The sequence below is a fragment of the Triticum dicoccoides genome, chromosome 6A (genome assembly GCF_002162155.2).
Source record: "Triticum dicoccoides isolate Atlit2015 ecotype Zavitan chromosome 6A, WEW_v2.0, whole genome shotgun sequence".
Lineage (NCBI taxonomy): Eukaryota > Viridiplantae > Streptophyta > Magnoliopsida > Poales > Poaceae > Triticum > Triticum dicoccoides.
The window spans coordinates 535,070,453-535,089,009 of record NC_041390.1 but is presented as its reverse complement, the minus strand read 5'-3'; positions in this window follow the sequence as shown (position 1 = coordinate 535,089,009).

Sequence of the window (18,557 nt, the reverse complement as noted above, 5' to 3'; positions counted from 1 at the left end):
TGAACGGAATGGTCAACATTGGCACTTTGCCCAAAAAGACTGAGATTCGGTGGCGGGTCCCAGGAACAGAGAATCCTCCTACCCCGAAACAAGGTGAGGTGGTGGTTTTTGTTGAACACATAGGCCGTGGTTTCAAACCGCCCGGGTCAAAGTTTTTCCGAGATGTTCTTGCCAGTTTCCAACTCCATCCTCAAGATATCGGACCCAACTCGGTGTCCAATCTATGCAACTTCCCAAGTCTTCTGTGAAGTGTACTTACAAGAAGAACCAACTGCTGAGCTGTTCCGAGACTTTTTCGTCTGAACCGGCGTACAAAATTTGTAAATGGTCCAAACACTGAACTTGGTGGTGTCTCTGTTCAAAACAGGAAAGAAGTTGAATTCCCTCATGCCAAACTGCATAGTCACCCTAAGGAATGGAACCAGACTTGGTTCTACTGCATAGATACCTCTCCTGAAGATGAGAACCCTCTTCCAGGCTATCGTGATCACCGGCTTTCCAACACTCATCCAATGCCGCAACATTTAAGTTCTGTGGAATGGGCCAAATATGCCCCTCAACTCGCCAAGCTCCGGACCTTTATGGCCAACGGTTTATCAGGCGTTGATTTTGTGCGTTGCTGGATATCTTGGAGCGTCTTGCCACTAAGTCGCCACCCCGGTTTAATGTGTGAGTACATCGGTGAATTAGAAGACCCCCAACGCCACATCAACATTTGGGTAACCGATGAAGAGGTCACTGAAGGTGTTAAGAAAATTTTGAATGAACCGGAATCAGTCTGTCGCCAAACTAGCTTGAACCCCTTCTACACTCAAAATAAACCGCCTGCTGTAAGCACTATGCTTCCTTTTTATCTTTGATATCTTTACATTGTTCAACTTGTAAACTTTCTTCTGTTTGTGTATAAACAGGGTGTGAAGGAGGATGGTTCAAGCTTCAACAATGATGATCTCCGAAGGCGGATAAAGGAGATGCGGCCAATAGCCAGCAAACTGGAAGAAGACACAAACTTATCTCATTTCCAGCCGGCTTACGACACTGAAGGGAAGAGACAGCCTGCCGAAATCCATGAAGTCGAAGAACTTGTGCCTCCAATCCATAAGCATACTTACACTCATGACATTAACCCCTCCAGCCTTATCCATGAAGAAGTCGTGTTTCAAGCTTTAACCGGAATCGATTGGTCAACGGTTGATTTCCAGCGTCTGGGGAGGGATGAAGAAGAAGTGATTGCACCAAATGATCCTCAACCGTCAAGCTATCCAGACGAAGCATCTTAAACCGGCAGCCGGTTTACCAGCTACTGTGTGCCACTGGTTTGAAACAATTATTCAATTGGAGCCGTTTTGAAGCTTCTTGTAATAGGATAGCAAAACCCCATTATCTGTCATGCCCTCGAGCATGTTTATGTTGCTTTTACATGCGGAAAACTTGTTTCACTTTTTTGGGATCTATTTATGCATAGCCCATGATGATTTGTGTTCCTGCATACAAGAACTTGAAAGTATCCTAGTGGTTTACCACTGGACGGGTCATGATGCCCAAAAATATACAATACTTGGATGGATAATCAAAGTTTGTATAAAAAATAACATCTGCAACATACCTCATTGGCTGACCAACTGCTTGTATGGTAAAGGTGAAAACACCAATCCAGAGCATTCACAACTCCTGGCTCTCTTACCGTTGCATGTAGAAATCATATTGGGCTAAAAAGCCATTGAGTTGTTTGTATAAGAATGGTGACATCTAGTCAAAACCAGACCGGAGCAGGGTGCTACCGGTTTAGAATCTGATCATGTACTAACAACTAAGTGTTGAAAGTCAAGCCGGGTTGTAATGAACACCGGTTTGTCAAAAAATGTTTATAAATCCCTTATCATAAAAATAACAAAAAGAAAAGAAATATGCAAGGCTTTTCATGGGCTGCCAGGCCACTGAGTTAAACCATTTTGCAAAGCCTTTTTAAGATGGACCTCAATCTTTAACCAATCACCGATTTAACTTTGATAAGTTCAGGGTCCATGGGATTGACTTGTCAAAGGTTCGATGGGTCATGCCAGGTTTACCTAGACGGAGTGACTTACTTAAAGAGGCAGGATAACCCGGGGGTTTAGGTGAATACACCTGGCTTCCAAGCCTGGCTTGACAGCCTATTACAAGGGTTAAAAACTCATTGTTCTTTGAGAAGCAAAGAGCCCCCAGGTAATATGTGAGCTGTGCTCGGTGGTTACCTGTGTTTGAGCTATGCTTAATGCAATGGACTCTCTTTGGCTCCACATAATTTCCTTGTGGCTTAACGCCTATCAAGAGGTGTAGCTATGGTGTGACAACAACCAAGCCCCCTAGTGATATCCCTTTGTAGTGTTAAACTGATCAAGAGGTCTAGCTAAGCCCCCTAGTGATATCCCTTTGTGGTTTCAAACCGATCAAGAGGTGTAGCTATGGTGTGAGAACAACCAAGCCCCCTAGTGATATCCCTTTGTGGTTTCAAACCGATCAAGAGGTGTAGCTATGGTTCAGATACGACCAAGCCCCCTAGTGCTTTTCTTTATATCCGTGCAGCCGCAGAGGCCAGTTTAACAAAACTCCGCTTTATCAGTAGAAACTCTTGTAAGCTCACACATGATGTAAAAAGAACAGAGACCCCGCTTTATTCGAGGCTCCGGTTTATTATATAATATATACATTGTCATAAATATACATATGAAGAGCCTGTGGCTCAAGTATAGTAAGGTCGAAGAAGAGCTATATTCCACGACCGCTTGGTCTCCTCCTCCGATTTACGTGAGTCCTTGTGCTCTCGAACATCAATGAGGTAGTATGACCCATTGTGCAGATTCTTGCTGACCACAAAAGGTCCTTCCCAAGGTGGGGATAATTTGTGCATATCAGTCTGATCCTGGATGAGGCGGAGCACTAGATCGCCCTCTTGAAAAGTTCTGGTCTTAACCCGGCGGCTGTGATAACGTCGGAGATCTTGTTGATAAATCACCGAACGAGCTGCTGCAAGATCACGCTCCTCATCTAACAGGTCCAGTGAATCCTGACATGCCTTCTCATTATCAGCTTCAACATAAGCTGCCACACGGGGCGAGTCGTGACGGATGTCACTAGGAAGAACCGCATTTGCCCCATAAACCATGAAGAAAGGTGTGTAACCCATAGATCTGTTAGGTGTGGTGTTGATGCTCCATAACACATAAGGTAATTCCTCCACCCAGCAACCTGGTGTCCACTTCAAAGGAACCATAAGCCGGGGTTTAATACCTCGCAAAATTTCTTGATTTGCCCTCTCCGCTTGGCCATTAGATTGGGGGTGAGCCACCGATGCTATATCAAGCCAGATGTGCTCACATTGGCAAAATTCCTCCATCTCTCCCTTTGACAGATTAGTACCATTATTAGTTATAATACTGTGTGGAAAGCCAAACCGAAATATCACCTTTTTGATGAACTGAACAGTCGTGGCCGCATCACACTTACTGACTGGCTCTGCTTCCACCCGTTTGGTGAACTTGTCAACTGCCACTAATAAGTGGGTCTTTTTGTCCTTGGATCGCTTGAAGGGTCCAACCATATCAAGCCCCCAAGTCGCAAACGGCCAAGTTATTGGAATCATCCTCAACGCCTGAGCTAGAATATGAGCATGGCGTGCGAATTTTTGACAACCGTCACATCTTTTCACTAAATCCTCCGCATCAGCGTGAGCTGTTAACCAATAAAAACTGTGGCGAAAAGCTTTAGCTACCAAAGACTTTGAACCGGCATGGTGACCACAATCCCCTTCATGGATTTCTTGCAAAATCTCACAACCCTCTTGAGGAGAGACACACCGCTGAATTGCTCCTGAGACGCTGTAACGATGTAACTCTCCGTTGATTATGGTCATCGACTTGGAATGCCGGATTATCTACCGGGCCGAGGTTTCATCCTCCGGTAACTCGCCCCGGTTCATGTAAGCCAGGTATGGGATTGTCCAATCCGGTATGACATGCAAAGCTGCCACCAATTGAGCCTCCGGATCAGGAATAGCCAACTCCTCCTCTGTTGGTACCTTGACCGACGGATTATGCAGCACGTCAAGGAAGACATTTGGTGGGACCGGTTTACGCTGAGAACCAAGGAGGCTTAAAGCGTCCGCCGCTTCATTCTTTCGCCGGTCTATATGGTCAACTTGATAACCCTTGAAATGGCCAGCCACCATGTCTACCTCTCGTCAGTATGCCGCCATGAGTGGGTCTTTTGAATCCCAAGTGCCAGACACCTGTTGAGCCACCAGATCCGAGTCACCAAAGCACTTAACCCGGCTTAAGTTCATCTCCTTTGCCATCCGAAGATCATGGAGAAAGGCCTCGTATTCAGCTACATTGTTAGTACAAGGGAACATTAAATGGAGGACATAACAAAACTTGTCACCTCGTGGGGAAGTTAGTATGACTCCGGCCCCCGAGCCCTCCAATTGTCTGGATCCATCAAAGTGAATAGTCCAATATGTGTTATCTGGCTTTTCCTCTGGTGCCGGCAACTCTGTCCAATCATTGATGAAGTCCACGAGCGCTTGGGATTTAATTGCTGTGCGAGGTGTGTATTTGAGCCCGTGAGGTCCAAGCTCAATAGCCCATTTAGCAATCCGGCCAGTTGCTTCTCTGTTTTGAATGATATCTCCCAGAGGGGCTGAACTAACCACTGTGATAGGATGACCCTGAAAATAATTTTTGAGCTTCCGGCTTGCCATAAACACTCCATACACCAGCTTCTGCCAATGTGGATACCTCTGCTTTGATTCAATGAGCACCTCACTGATATAATAAACCGACCGTTGAACCAGATATTCCTTTCCAGCTTCCTTGCGCTCCACCACAATAGCCACGCTAACAGCTCGGGCATTAGCAGCCACATACAGCAATAGCGGCTCTTTATCGATCGGGGCTGCAAGCACAGGCGGTTCAGCTAACTGCCTCTTCAGATCCTCAAACGCTTTATCAGCCGCCTCGCTCCAGACAAAATCCTCTGTTTCCTTTAGCATCTGATATAAAGGGATAGCCTTCTCCCCAAGACGACTGATAAACCGGCTCAAAGCCGCAATCCGGCCGACCAAACGTTGAACGTCATTGATACACGCCGGTTTAGCCAAAGATGTAATTGCTGAGATTTTTTCCGAATTAGCCTCAATGCATCTGTTTGACACCAGAAAACCCAAGAGCTTGCCTGCCGGGACACTAAAGACACACTTTTCCGGATTGAGCATCATCTTGTAAACCCAGAGGTTGTCAAAGGTTTCTCTCAAATCATCTATCAATGTTTCCTCCTTCCTAGACTTTATCACAATATCATCTACATATGCATGAACATTGCGACCAATCTGCTTATGAAGACAATTCTGAACACAGCATTGATAAGTCGCCTGGGAACTCTTGAGCCCAAAAGGCATGGAGATATAGCAGAAGGCTCCAAAAGGAGTTATAAAAGCTGTCTCCTGGTCCTTAACTGCCATTTTGATCTGATGATAACCAGAATAAGCGTCCATCAAACACAAACGGTCACAACATGCTGTAGCATCAATAATCTGATCAATATGAGGGAGGGCAAAGGGATCCGCAGGGCAAGCCTTGTTCAAGTCTGTGTAATCTACACACATACGCCAGGTGTCATTTTTCTTAAGAACCAGCACCGGATTAGCCAACCACTCCGGGTGAAATACCTCCACAATAAACCCTGCGGCCAACAACCGAGCTACCTCTTCACCAATAGCCTTGCGCCTTTCTTCATTGAAGCGGTGGAGAAATTGTCGGACCGGTTTAAACTTAGGATCAATGTTAAGTGTGTGCTCAGCGAGTTCCCTCGGTACACCTGGCATGTCAGAAGGTTTCCATGCAAAGATGTCCCGGTTCTCACGGATGAACTCGATGAGCGCACTTTCCTATTTGGGATCTAGGTTAGTGCTGATGCTGAACTGCTTGGATGAATCACCAGGAACGAAATCAACCATCTTAGTATCTGTGGCCGATTTAAATTTCAACGCCGGATCGTGTTCCGTAGTTGGCTTTTTCAAAGAGATCATATCTGCCGGATCAACCTCGCCTTTATAAAACTTCAGCTCCTCCGTGGCACAAACCGACTCAGCATAAGCTGCATCACCTTCCTTACATTCCAAATCGATCTTCCTGCTCCCATGTACTGTGATGGTCCCCTTATGACCTGGCATTTTAAGCTGTAGATAAACATAACACGGCCTCGCCATGAACTTAGCATAAGCCGGTCGCCCAAACAAAGCGTGATACGGACTTTGGATTTTTACCACCTCAAAAGTCAATGTTGCTAATCTTGAATCATGATCATCTCAAAAATCCACCACTAAGGCTATCTTGCCCACTGGATATGCAGACTTACCAGGAACCACACCATGGAAAACGGTGTTTGACGGTTTAAGATTCTTATCTGTCAACCCCATACGACGGAAGGTATCATAATATAGAATGTTGATACTACTTCCCCCATCCATGAGTACCTTAGTGAACTTATATCCCCCAACTTGAGGGGACACCACTAAGGCCAGATGACATGGATTGTCAACCCGGGGCGGGTGATCCTCTCTACTCCATAAAATGGGTTTCTCAGACCAGCGCAAATACTGAGGCACCGCCGATTCAACAGAGTTTACCGCCCTCTTGTGAAGTGATACGTCTCCAACGTATCTATAATTTTTGATTTCTCCATGCTATATTATCTATTGTTTTAGGAAATATTGGGCTTTATTATCCACTTTTATATTACTTTTGGGACTAACCTATTAACCGGAGGCCCAGCCCAGATTTGGTGTTTTATGCCTATTTCAGTGTTTCGAAGGAAAGGAATATCAGACGGAGTCGAAATGGAACAAAATCAACTAGAGAAGTTATTTTTGGAAGGAAACACAACTGATGGACTTGGACCCCGCGTCAGAAGATACGGGAGCTGCCCACGAGGGTGGGGGCACCCCCCCTAGGGTGCGCCCCCTGCCTCGTGGGGCCCCTGTGGCTCCCCTGACGTGCTTCTTCTACCTATATAACTCCATATACCCTAAAACATCCAGAAGGCAACATAGATCGGGAGTTCCGCCGCCAGAAGCCTCCGTAGCCACCAAAAACCAATCAGGACCCTGTTCCGGCACCCTGCCGGAGGGGGGACCCTCACCAGTGGCCATCTTCATCATCCCGGTGATCTCCATGATGAGGAGGGAGTAGTTCTCCCTCGGGGCTGAGGGTATGTACCAGTAGCCATGTGTTTGATCTCTCTCTCGTGTTCTTGAGATGATACGATCTTGATGTATCGCGAGCTTTGCTATTATATTTGGACCCTATGATGTTTCTTCCCCCCTCTTCTCTCTTGTAATGAATCGGGTTTCCCCTTTGAAGTAATCTTATCGGATTGAGTCTTTAAAGACTTGAGAACACTTGATGTATGTCTTGCCGTGGATATCTGTGGTGACAATGGGATACCACGTGCCACTTGATGTATATTTTGGTGACCAACTTGTGGGTTTCGTGACATTGGGAACCTATGCATAGGGGTTGGCACACGATTTCGTCGTGATTCTCCGGTAGAACTTTGGGGCACTCTTTGAGGTCCTTTGTGTTGGTTGAATAGATGAATCTGAGATTGTGTGATGCATATCGTATAATCATACCCATGGATACTTGAGGTGACATTGGAGTATCTAGGTGACATTAGGGTTTTGGTTGATTTGTATCTTAAGGTGTTATTCTAGTACGAACTCTAGGGTTGTTTGTGACACTTATAGGAATAGCCCAACGGATTGATTGGAAAGAATAACTTTGAGGTGGTTTCATACCCTACCATAATCTCTTCATTCGTTCTCCACTATTAGTGACTTTGGAGTGACTCTTTGTTGCATGTTGAGGGATAGTTTTATGATCCAATTATGATAGTATTGTTGAGAGGACTTACACTAGTGAAAGTATGAACCCTAGGCCTTGTTTCCTATCATTGCAATACCGTTTACGCTCACTTTTATCATTCGTTACCTTGCTATTTTTATAATTTCAGATTACAAATACATTTATCTACCATCCATATTGCACTTGCATCACCGTCTCTTCGCCGAACTAGTGCACCTATACAGTTTACCATTGTATTGGGTGTGTTGGGGACACAAGTGACTCTTTGTTATTTGGTTGCAGGGTTGCTTGAGAGAGACCATATTCATCCTACGCCTCCTACGGATTGATAAACCTTAGGTCATCCACTTGAGGGAAATTTGCTACTATCCTACAAACCTCCGCACTTGGAGGCCCAACAACGTCTACAAGAAGAAGGTTGTGTAGTAGACATCAAGCTCTTTTCTGGCGCCGTTGCCGAGGAGGTGAGTGCTTGAAGGTATATCTTTAGATCTTGCAATCAAGTCTTTTAGTTTCTTGTTTTATCACTAGTTTAGTTTATAGAAAAACTACAAAAAAATGGAATTGAGTTTGTCTCATACGCTTCATCTTTTTAATATCTCTCATGAGTATGATGGAAAGGATAATTGTGCTCAAGTGCTAGAAGAAGAGATCTCTAAAATGTTTGGCACTAAATATTTGAATGATGAGCATGATTGCAATGTTGTTAGTACGAATTTTTTGAATATCCATGATGCTAATGATGATTGCACTAGTTATGATGAAAATACCTCCTATAAACATGTCAATTTTTGTGGAGTAGACTGGGTTTGCAAGTACACACCAAATAGGGAAGATAGATATTGCAAGAGGCATAAGTACTTAGAAACCAAATTGTTGCAAGAAGAGCTAGATGAATGTGCTGAAAATTTAAGATATCTTACCCATACTTGCGAACTTTGCAATGAACATGGTCATTTAAATATCAAATGCAAATTGTTTCATGACCGTATCGTGTCCAAAAATTGTGATGACTTGATTTCCCTTGCACATCATAATGAACCTAGTTTGATATTGGGTTATGAAGAAATGAAACGTATAACTGAGGGTATTCCAAAATTTAATCTCGATAAACTTCTTGGTTTTGATCTAGAGAAGATTTAATGTATTGTGCGGTGAATTGCATTGATAATCCTTATATTGCCAACTACATAAAGAAAAGAAGACAATTAGAAGATGAAGAGAATACTAATGAAAGGGAAGAGACTTCCCAATATCCTCCTATTATTTCTTATGATGAATCAGGCACGAGGAGGAGCCTCCTATTCAACCAATCTCACTAATAAGGAGCTCCAAAAAGAGGATTGAACCAAAACATGATGTGGTGAAGAAGAAGAAAAGAAAAAGGAAGAGAGGTAAAAAGGTATCTCTCCCAAATAAAGTTGCTCCTATTACTATTGTGCCTCACGAAAATATAATTGTGGAAGATAATGATACTTCTTATGATCTTGAAAATCTTTTTGGCACTTGCTTGGAAGAATATAATAATTCCTATACTATTGGTGCTATCCATGCTATTAATGATGAGAGTGATTATGCTTATGATACGAAAAGGCCCAAGCTTGGGAAAGCTATGTTTGATGAGGATGACATATTTGAGAATATATTTGCTGCAATTAATGTTTGTCCCCAGCTTGGGGATGCTTCCTTAATGATGATATTTTTAGCCTTCCATGTTTAGATATGCAAAGTGATTATGATGAGAACAAAGTTGCTACTTATGATGATTATTGTGATGAAACTTATGCTATAAAAAGTAGTGATGATTATATTTATAAAACTTGTCATGACTATGATCCCCCCTTCTCTGAACATTACTCTTTTAATATGGAAACAATTTATAGTATTCGAGTTTCCTATGATACTCCCACTATTCTGAATGAGAAGAATTTTGCCTATGTGGAGAGTAATAAAATTTCTATGCTTATAGATCATGAAAAGAATGCTTTAGGTGCTGGTTATGTTGTTGAATTCATTCATTATGCTACTGAAAATTATTATGAGGGAGGAACATATGCTTGTAGGAGTTGCATTAATATCAAGTTTCCTCTCTATGTGCTTAAAGTTTTGAAGTTGTGCTTGTTTTACCTTCCTATGCAAGTTGATTCTTGTTCCCACAAGTTGTTTTCTCACAAAATCCCTATGCATATGAAGTATGTTAGACTTAAATGTGCTAGTCATACTCTTCATGATGCTCTCTTTATGTTTCAATTCTTATCCTTCATGTGAGCATCATTGAAATCATCATGCCTAGCTAAGGGCATTAAACGATAGCGCTTGTTGGGAGGCAACCCAACTTCATTTTTGTTCCTTTCTTTTTGTTCCTGTTTAGTAATAAATAATTCATCTAGCCTATGCTTAGATGTGGTTTTATGCTTTTAATTAGTGTTTGTTCCAAGTAGAACCTTTGGGAAGACTTGGGGAAAGTCTTGTTGATCATGCTGTCAAAAACAGAAACTTTAGCGCTCACGAGAAATGCTGCCATTTTTATTTCATTAGTGCTATTTAGTTAATTCTTTTTGCAGATTATTAATAGATAAATTCCTCAGGTCCAGCAATTTATTTTAGAATTTTTGGGGTTCCATAAGTATACGTTTGATCCAGATTACTACAGACTGTTCTGTTTTTGACAGATTTTGTTTTTCATGTGTTGTTTACTTATTTTGATGAACCTATGGCTAGTAAAATAGTTTATAAACCATAGAGAAGTTGGAATACATTAGGTTTAACACCAATATAAATAAAGAATGATTTCATTACAGTACCTTGAAGTGGTGATTTATCTTCTTATGCTAACGGAGCTTACGAGTTTTCTGTTAAGTTTTGTGTTGTGAAGTTTTCAAGTTTTGGGTAAGGATTCGATGGACTATGGAATAAGGAGTGGCAAGATCCTAAGCTTGGGGATACCCAAGGCAGCCCAAGGTAATATTCAAGGAGAACCAAGAGCCTAAGCTTGGGGATGCCCCAGAAGGCATCCCCTCTTTCCTCTTCGTTCATTGGTAACTTTACTTGGAGCTATATTTTTATTCGCCACATGATATGTGTTTTGCTTGGAGCGTCATTTTATTTTATTTAGCCTTGCTTGATGTTTGAATAAAATACCAAGATCTGAAATTATTAAATGTTAGAGAGTCTTCACATAGTTGCATAATTATTCAACTACTCATTGATCTTCACTTATATCTTCCGGAGTAGTTTGTCGTTTGCTCTAGTGCTTCACTTATATCTTTTAGAGCATGGTGGTAGTTTTATTTTGAAGAAATAGATGAACTCTCATGATTCACTTATATTATTTTGAGAGTCTTAAATAGCATGGTAATTTGCTTAAAATCCTAATATGCTAGGTATTCAAGAATAATAACATTCTCTTATGAGTGTGTTGAATACTATGAGAAGTTTGATACTTGATAATTGTTTTGAGATATGAGGATGGTAATATTAGAGTCATGCTAGTTGAGTAGTTGTGAATTTGAGAGATGCTTGTGTTGAAGTTTGTGATTCCCGTAGCATACACATATGGTGAACCGTTATGTGACGAAGTCGGCGCATGATTTATTTATTGATTGTCTTCCTTATGAGTGGCGATCGGGGACGAGCGATGGTATTTTCCTACCAATCTATCCCCCTAGGAGCATGCGCGTAGTACTTTGTTTCGATAACTAATAGATTTTTGCAATAAGTATGTGAGTTCTTTATGACTAATGTTGAGTCCATGGATTATACGCACTCTCACCCTTCCACCATTGCTAGCCTCTCTAGTACCGTGCAACTTTCGCCGGTACCTTAAACCCACCAGATACCTTCCTCAAAAAAGACACCATACTTACCTATTATGGCATTTCCATAGCCATTCCGAGATATATTGGCATGCAACTTTCCACCAGTCCGGTTATTATGACACATTCATCATTGTCATATTGCTTTGCATGATCATGTAGTTGACATTGTATTTGTGGCAAAGCCACCATTCATAATTCTTTCATACATGTCACTCATGCATCATTGCACATCCCGGTACACCGCCGAAGGCATTCATATAGAGTCATCTTTGTTCTAGTATCGAGTTGTATCATCGAGTTGTAAATAAATAGAAGTGTGATGATCATCATTCAATAGAGCATTGTCCCATAAAAAAAGAAAGGCCAAATAAAAAAAGGGAAAGGCCAAAAAAAAGAAAGGCCAAATAAAAAATTAAAAATGAAAGGGACAATGCTACTATCCTTTTACCACACTTGTGCTTCAAAGTAGCACCATGATCTTCATGATAGAGAGTCTCCTATGTTGTCACTTTCATATACTAGTGGGAATCTTTCATTATAGAACTTGGCTTGTATATTCCAATGATGGGCTTCCTCAAAATGCCCTAGGTCTTCGTGAGCAAGCAAGTTGGATGCACACCCACTAGTTTCTTTTGTTGAGCTTTCATACATTTATAGCTCTAGTGCATCCGTTGCATGGCAATCCCTACTCACTCACATTGATATCTATTGATGTGCATCTCCATAGCCCGTTGATACGCCTAGTCGATGTGAGACTATCTTCTCCCTTTTTTCCTCTCCACAACCACCATTCTATTTCACCTATAGTGCTACATGTCCATGGCTCATGCTCATGTATTGCGTGAAGATTGAAAAAGTTTGAGAACATTAAAAGTATGAAACAATTGCTTGGCTTGTCATCGGGGTTGTGCATGATTTAAATATTTTGTGTGGTAAAGATGGAGCATAGCCAGACTATATGATTTTGTAGGGATAGCTCTCTTTGGCCATGTTATTTTGAGAAGACATGATTGCTTAGTTAGTATGCTTGAAGTATTATTATTTTTATGTCAATATGAACTTTTGTCTTGAATCTTTCGGATCTGAATATTCATATCACAAGTAAGAAGAATTACATTGAAATTATGCCAACTAGCATTCCACATCAAAAATTATCTTTTTATCATTTACCTACTCGAGGACGAGCAGGAATTAAGCTTGGGGATGCTTGATACGTCTCCAACGTATCTATAATTTTTGATTGCTCCATGCTATATTATCTACTCTTTTAGACAATATTGGGCTTTATTATCCACTTTTATATTACTTTTGGGACTAACCTATTAACCGGAGGCCCAGCCCAGATTTGCTATTTTATGCCTATTTCAGTGTTTCGAAGAAAAGGAATATCAGACGGAGTCGAAACGGAACGAAATCAACTAGAGAAGTTATCTTTGGAAGGAAACACACCTGATGGACTTGGACCCCACGTCAGAAGATACGGGAGTTGCCCATGAGGGTGGGGGCGCCCCCCCTAGGGCGCGCCCCCTGCCTCGTGGGGCCCCCGTGGCTCCCCTGACGTGCTTCTTCTGCCTATATAACTCCATATACCCTAAAACTTCTAGAAGGCAACATAGATCGGGAGTTCCACTGCCAGAAGCCTCCGTAGCCTCCAAAAACCAATCGGGGCCCTGTTCCGGCACCCTGCCGGAGGGGGGACCCTCACCGGTGGCCATCTTCATCATCCTGGTGATCTCCATGACGAGGAGGGAGTAGTTATCCCTCGGAGCTGTGGGTATGTACCAGTAGCTATGTGTTTGATCTCTCTCACTCGTGTTCTTGAGATGATACGATCTTGATGTATCGTGAGCTTTGCTATTATATTTGGATCCTATGATGTTTCTTCCCCCCTCTTCTCTCTTGTAATGAATCGGGATTCCTCTTCGAAGTAATCTTATCGGATTGAGTCTTTAAAGACTTGAGAACACTTGATGTATGTCTTGCCGTGGATATCTGTGGTGACAATGGGATACCACGTGCCACTTGATGTATATTTTGGTGACCAACTTGCCGGTTTCGTGACATTGGGAACCTATGCATAGGGGTTGGCACGCGTTTTCGTCATGATTCTCCGGTAGAACTTTGGGGCACTCTTTGAGGTCCTTTGTGTTGGTTGAATAGATGAATCTGAGATTGTGTGATGCATATCGTATAATCATACCCACGGATACTTGAGGTGACATTGGAGTATCTAGGTGACATTAGGGTTTTGGTTGATTTGTATCTTAAGGTGTTATTCTAGTACGAACTCTAGGGCTGTTTGTGAAACTTATAGGAATAGCCCAATGGAGTGATTGGAAAGAATAACTTTGAGGTGGTTTCGTACCCTACCATAATCTCTTCATTCGTTTTCCGCTATTAGTGACTTTGGAGTGACTCTTTGTTGCATGTTGAGGGATAGTTTTATGATCCAATTATGATAGTATTGTTGAGAGGGCTTACACTAGTGAAAGTATGAACCTTAGGCATTGTTTCCTATCATTGCAGTACCATTTACACTCACTTTTATCATTCGTTACCTTGCTGTTTTTATAATTTCAGATTACAAATACCTTTATCTACCATCCATATTGCACTTGCATCACCGTCTCTTCGCCGAACTAGTGCACCTATACAATTTACCATTGTATTGGGTGTGTTGGGGACACAAGAGACTCTTTGTTATTTGGTTGCAGGGTTGCTTGAGAGAGACCATGTTCATCCTACGCCTCCTACGGATTGATAAACCTTAGGTCATCCACTTGAGGGAAATTTGCTACTGTCCTGCAAACCTCCGCACTTGGAGGCCCAACGACGTCTACAAGAAGAAGGTTGTGTAGTAGACATCATGAAGCTTCTAATCACGCTTACACAAGCTAGTGGCGAAGACATGATATTGCCCACTATTTAACTGCTTAGGATTGCTCTGATAACCCGACTGCTGCTGCTGGTTCCCCTGATGGTTGTAACCTCCCTGGTTGCCCTGGTTCCCTTGATTGTTGTGTCCGATTTGATTGCCCTGAAATCCTGAATCGGAGCTGCCGCCTCCGTAACCCGGCCCATGGAAACCACCTCTTGAACCGCCGAGCAGGCCATTATTGTATTGAAACATATTGGAGTTCTTGAAATCTCGCATGATATAACAATCTTTCCAAAGATGCGATGATGGCTTCTCCTTTGATCCATGCTTCGGACAAGGTTGATTTAGCAGGCGCTCCAAATTGGGGCTTGAACCTCCGCCCCTCTGGGGCTGCTTGCCCTTGTGGCGCTGACCATTCTCCTGAGCATTGGTGTTAGCCACAAAGTCCAAACTGTTATCGGCCTTGCACTTACCATTATTCTCGTGGCCTGCCGGATTATGCTGCTGACCCTTGGTGTTGCCGTTCTTTTTCCCTTTCCCCGGTTTGTCCGCCTCCGAGTCAGGGTCTTTGGTATTATCTGAATCGGCGTACTTAACCAAAGCGGCCATAAGCGTTGACATATCATTGCAGTGGCGTTTGAGCCTTCCTAACTTCTGTTTGAGCGGCAGAAAACGGCAATTGCCCTCCAACGTTAGCACTGCGGTATCTGCATTGATACGATCCGATGAATGCAAGATAGCTGAAACCCGCTTTACCCAATGGGTCGTGGACTCCCCATCCTCTTGGACACAAGCGGCCAAATCCACAATCGACATGCGCTGCTTACAAGTATCTTTGAAGTTCTGGATAAACCGGTGCTTCAATTCGGCCCATGATCCGACAGAGTTAGTTGGTAAGCTCTTCAACCAAGTACGAGATGTTCCTTCCAACATCATGGTGAAGTATTTAGCACATACTGCTTCATCCACATCTAACATCTCCATTGCCATCTCATAGATTTCAACCCATGCCTCTGGTTGCAGATCGGCGGTGTAATTGGGTACCTTACGAGGTCCCTTGAAATCATTGGGCAGTCGCACATTACGCAAAGCGGGGGTGAGACACGGCACCCCTAAGGAACTGAATACCACACCTGGCTCTACTGAAGTGGTAGGGTGAACTGGAGTAGGTTGACGGGCTCCATGCAGAGCTGCTAACTCGGCTTTTTGACGTGCACGACCATGATCCACCACATCCTGCGCATTAGCACCTCCTCCTGCCGGGTTGTGCCTTCGCGGCGCGTTACGGCGACGTGCACTACTTGACACGGCCGGTTCGTCCTCAACGTGCCTGCTGTAGCTCCGGCTTGGACGGGGGGTGGAATGAATCCTCTCACAACTGTGCGAATAAGCCTGCTGCTGGTTTAGAGCTGTTTGAAGGAGATCTCTGGCCTGTCGTGCCTCAGCCGCAACTGGTGATTAGCTGTCGGTTGGGAGGGCTGCCAACCGTGAAGCGGCGGCCACAATGTTGTCCAACGGGTTGGAGTAATGCCCGGGGGGTGTTGGAACATACAGTGGTACAATGTTGTTCTGACAAGGCGGGTCCATCATGCGCGGCTGAACCGGTGCTCCTGTTCCTGGTGCCTCCGTCCGGTTTAATATTGGCTAGTTACTAGTTCCTGCTCCTGGCGTGTTGAAAAGATTTCTTGGCTCATAACTCGGTGGGAGATGCGACCGATATCTTCTGCTCATGACTTCCTCTGAAGCATTCTGATCCAGCCTAAGCCGGTAGGCCTGGGCTTCCAACTCGGCCCGTTCTGTAGCCATCCTAGCATTCTCTACCGCCAGGTCTGCTTTAGCCTGAGTTATCTGATATTTGACCATTGCGATCTCCGCTTTAGCCTGAGTTATCTGATCTTCCACCTTTGCGATATCCACGTTGTGCTGATCCCGGGCTACTGCGTCCACCTCCGCGGCCATCAATGCTGCCAATGCGTCGAACAAGTCAGATAGAACTTGAGCCGGAGGTGGCGCAGAGCTCCCTGCCCCCGCCGGCGTAGCTATTGCTGAACCGGAGAGTATTGCTGCGGCGGTTGATGAGTGGAGTGCTGATTGTGTATCGTCCATGAAGATAGCGGCCCGGTTTGGCAGATCAGGGGAGTCCGAAATACTGTTGCCCTCGGAACCTCCAATAATCCGGCCATCCTGCAACTAATAAAGCGATTCAGTTTCTCCAAAAGACTCGTCGTCGGAGCCGACAACGGTTTCTCCATCAGATGCCGATCCGTCCTCATATTCTGCTCCATGGATGACACCTAGGAAAACATGCTTTGCCCTGGGCTGAACCGGAGAAGGGTTTGCACGCTGAGCCATCTCGATGATGTCAGTGCAGGTGTCCGGCTCAGGGCCCGGTTCGCCAATCTTGCCGATGAAGACGTGAATCCCACCAAAGCGGACCTGGTACCTGTATTTGATTGAATCGGCCTCGGGGCCCCATCCCGCGTTGTCGATGTAGAGCTTGCCGCGACGACTCTTCGTCATCCGGCCCACAGCGTATCCCTTGAGTCCATCAAAGCTGCCCTTTAAGAACTCGAAACCATCATGTGATAGCCCCATGGTGGGCGCCAACTGTCGTGGGTTTGTCACGGCAGATGTCGTTGTGAAAGTACCTAGTCGTGGAGCCATCGCAACGGGTTAGCTTAAAGGGGTTAAACCAGACAAGGGGACACAGGGAGTTTATACTAGTTCGGCCCCTTCGATGAAGGTAAAAGCCTACGTCTAGTTGTGATTGGTATTGCTGGGGTTTCGATGACCAGGGAGTGAATCCGCTTTGACTGGTCCTCGAGTTGTTGTTTTCTATCCTCATACCGTGGCCGGGTCGTCCCTTTATATACACAGGTTGACGCCCGCCAGTTTACAGAGTCCCGAGGCCGGATCATAGAGGTGTCCGGCTCGGTCTCTATTCCTCTAACTTACAATACAAGTTTACATGATAAAGTCGGTTTACATCTACAGGCTTTAATCCGTCTTTGGGCCATGGGCCTTCTTAAAGCGCCAGTATCTTCTCATCCTCATGGGCTTCAATCTTCATGGATCTAACCCGGCCACTCCTAGCCGGTTTACCTCCAGTAACCATATCCCCAACAAAATCCGACAAAAATCATAAAGTAACATCTCCTTATGCTCACCATATAAATGAAACTCCACCGTAGGTGGTGAGTTCCTAGAAAGAAAATGAAAGTTTTGCACAAAGGTATTTGTGAGTAAGAGATACTGATCGCATTGGTCGTGGAGGAAAGCAGTGAGGCATGCATTATGAGCCAATTCATGGAAGTCTTCATAAATCCTGGCTGCTCTCAAGAAATCCTCGGAAGGCCATTCACACGCCCGAACCTCCACAGTGCGCGGCAAATTGTACTTACGCTTCGGTGGCTTTTCCTTCGAGCTTTGGCTTGATGAGCCCCTCAATAGTCTCCTCATCATTTTCTGAAAAATTCTGAAATTTTTAGTAACTACAAAATAAAAGTAAACCAAACTCAATAATATTGATAGCAACTACTCCTACAAGTGCCTAGGGCCTATATCATGCATCAAAACTACTTTTGACCATATAAATTTGACATGCAAGCTCAAGAACAGGGTCACCTAAGCAGCAAAAATTTGCAATGAATAAAGCACTAGAACAAAAACTAATTGGATCAATGGAGGAGTCACATACCAAGGAACAATCTCCCCAAGTAGTTTTGTGAGAGGTGCTTTGAGCAAGGAGATCGAAAATGGCAGCAAGATGAGCTAGAACTCGTGCTTGAGCTGGATATTCGTGTTTGCGGGAGTAAGATGAAGTATGTGGGTGCATGAATAAGTGGAGGAGGGCCACCATGGGCCCATGAGGCAGGGAGCGCGCCCTAGAGGGGTGGGCGCGCCCTCCACCCTCGTGGGCAGGTGGTTGACCCCCCTGGTGTGTTCTCAGTTCCATAAATC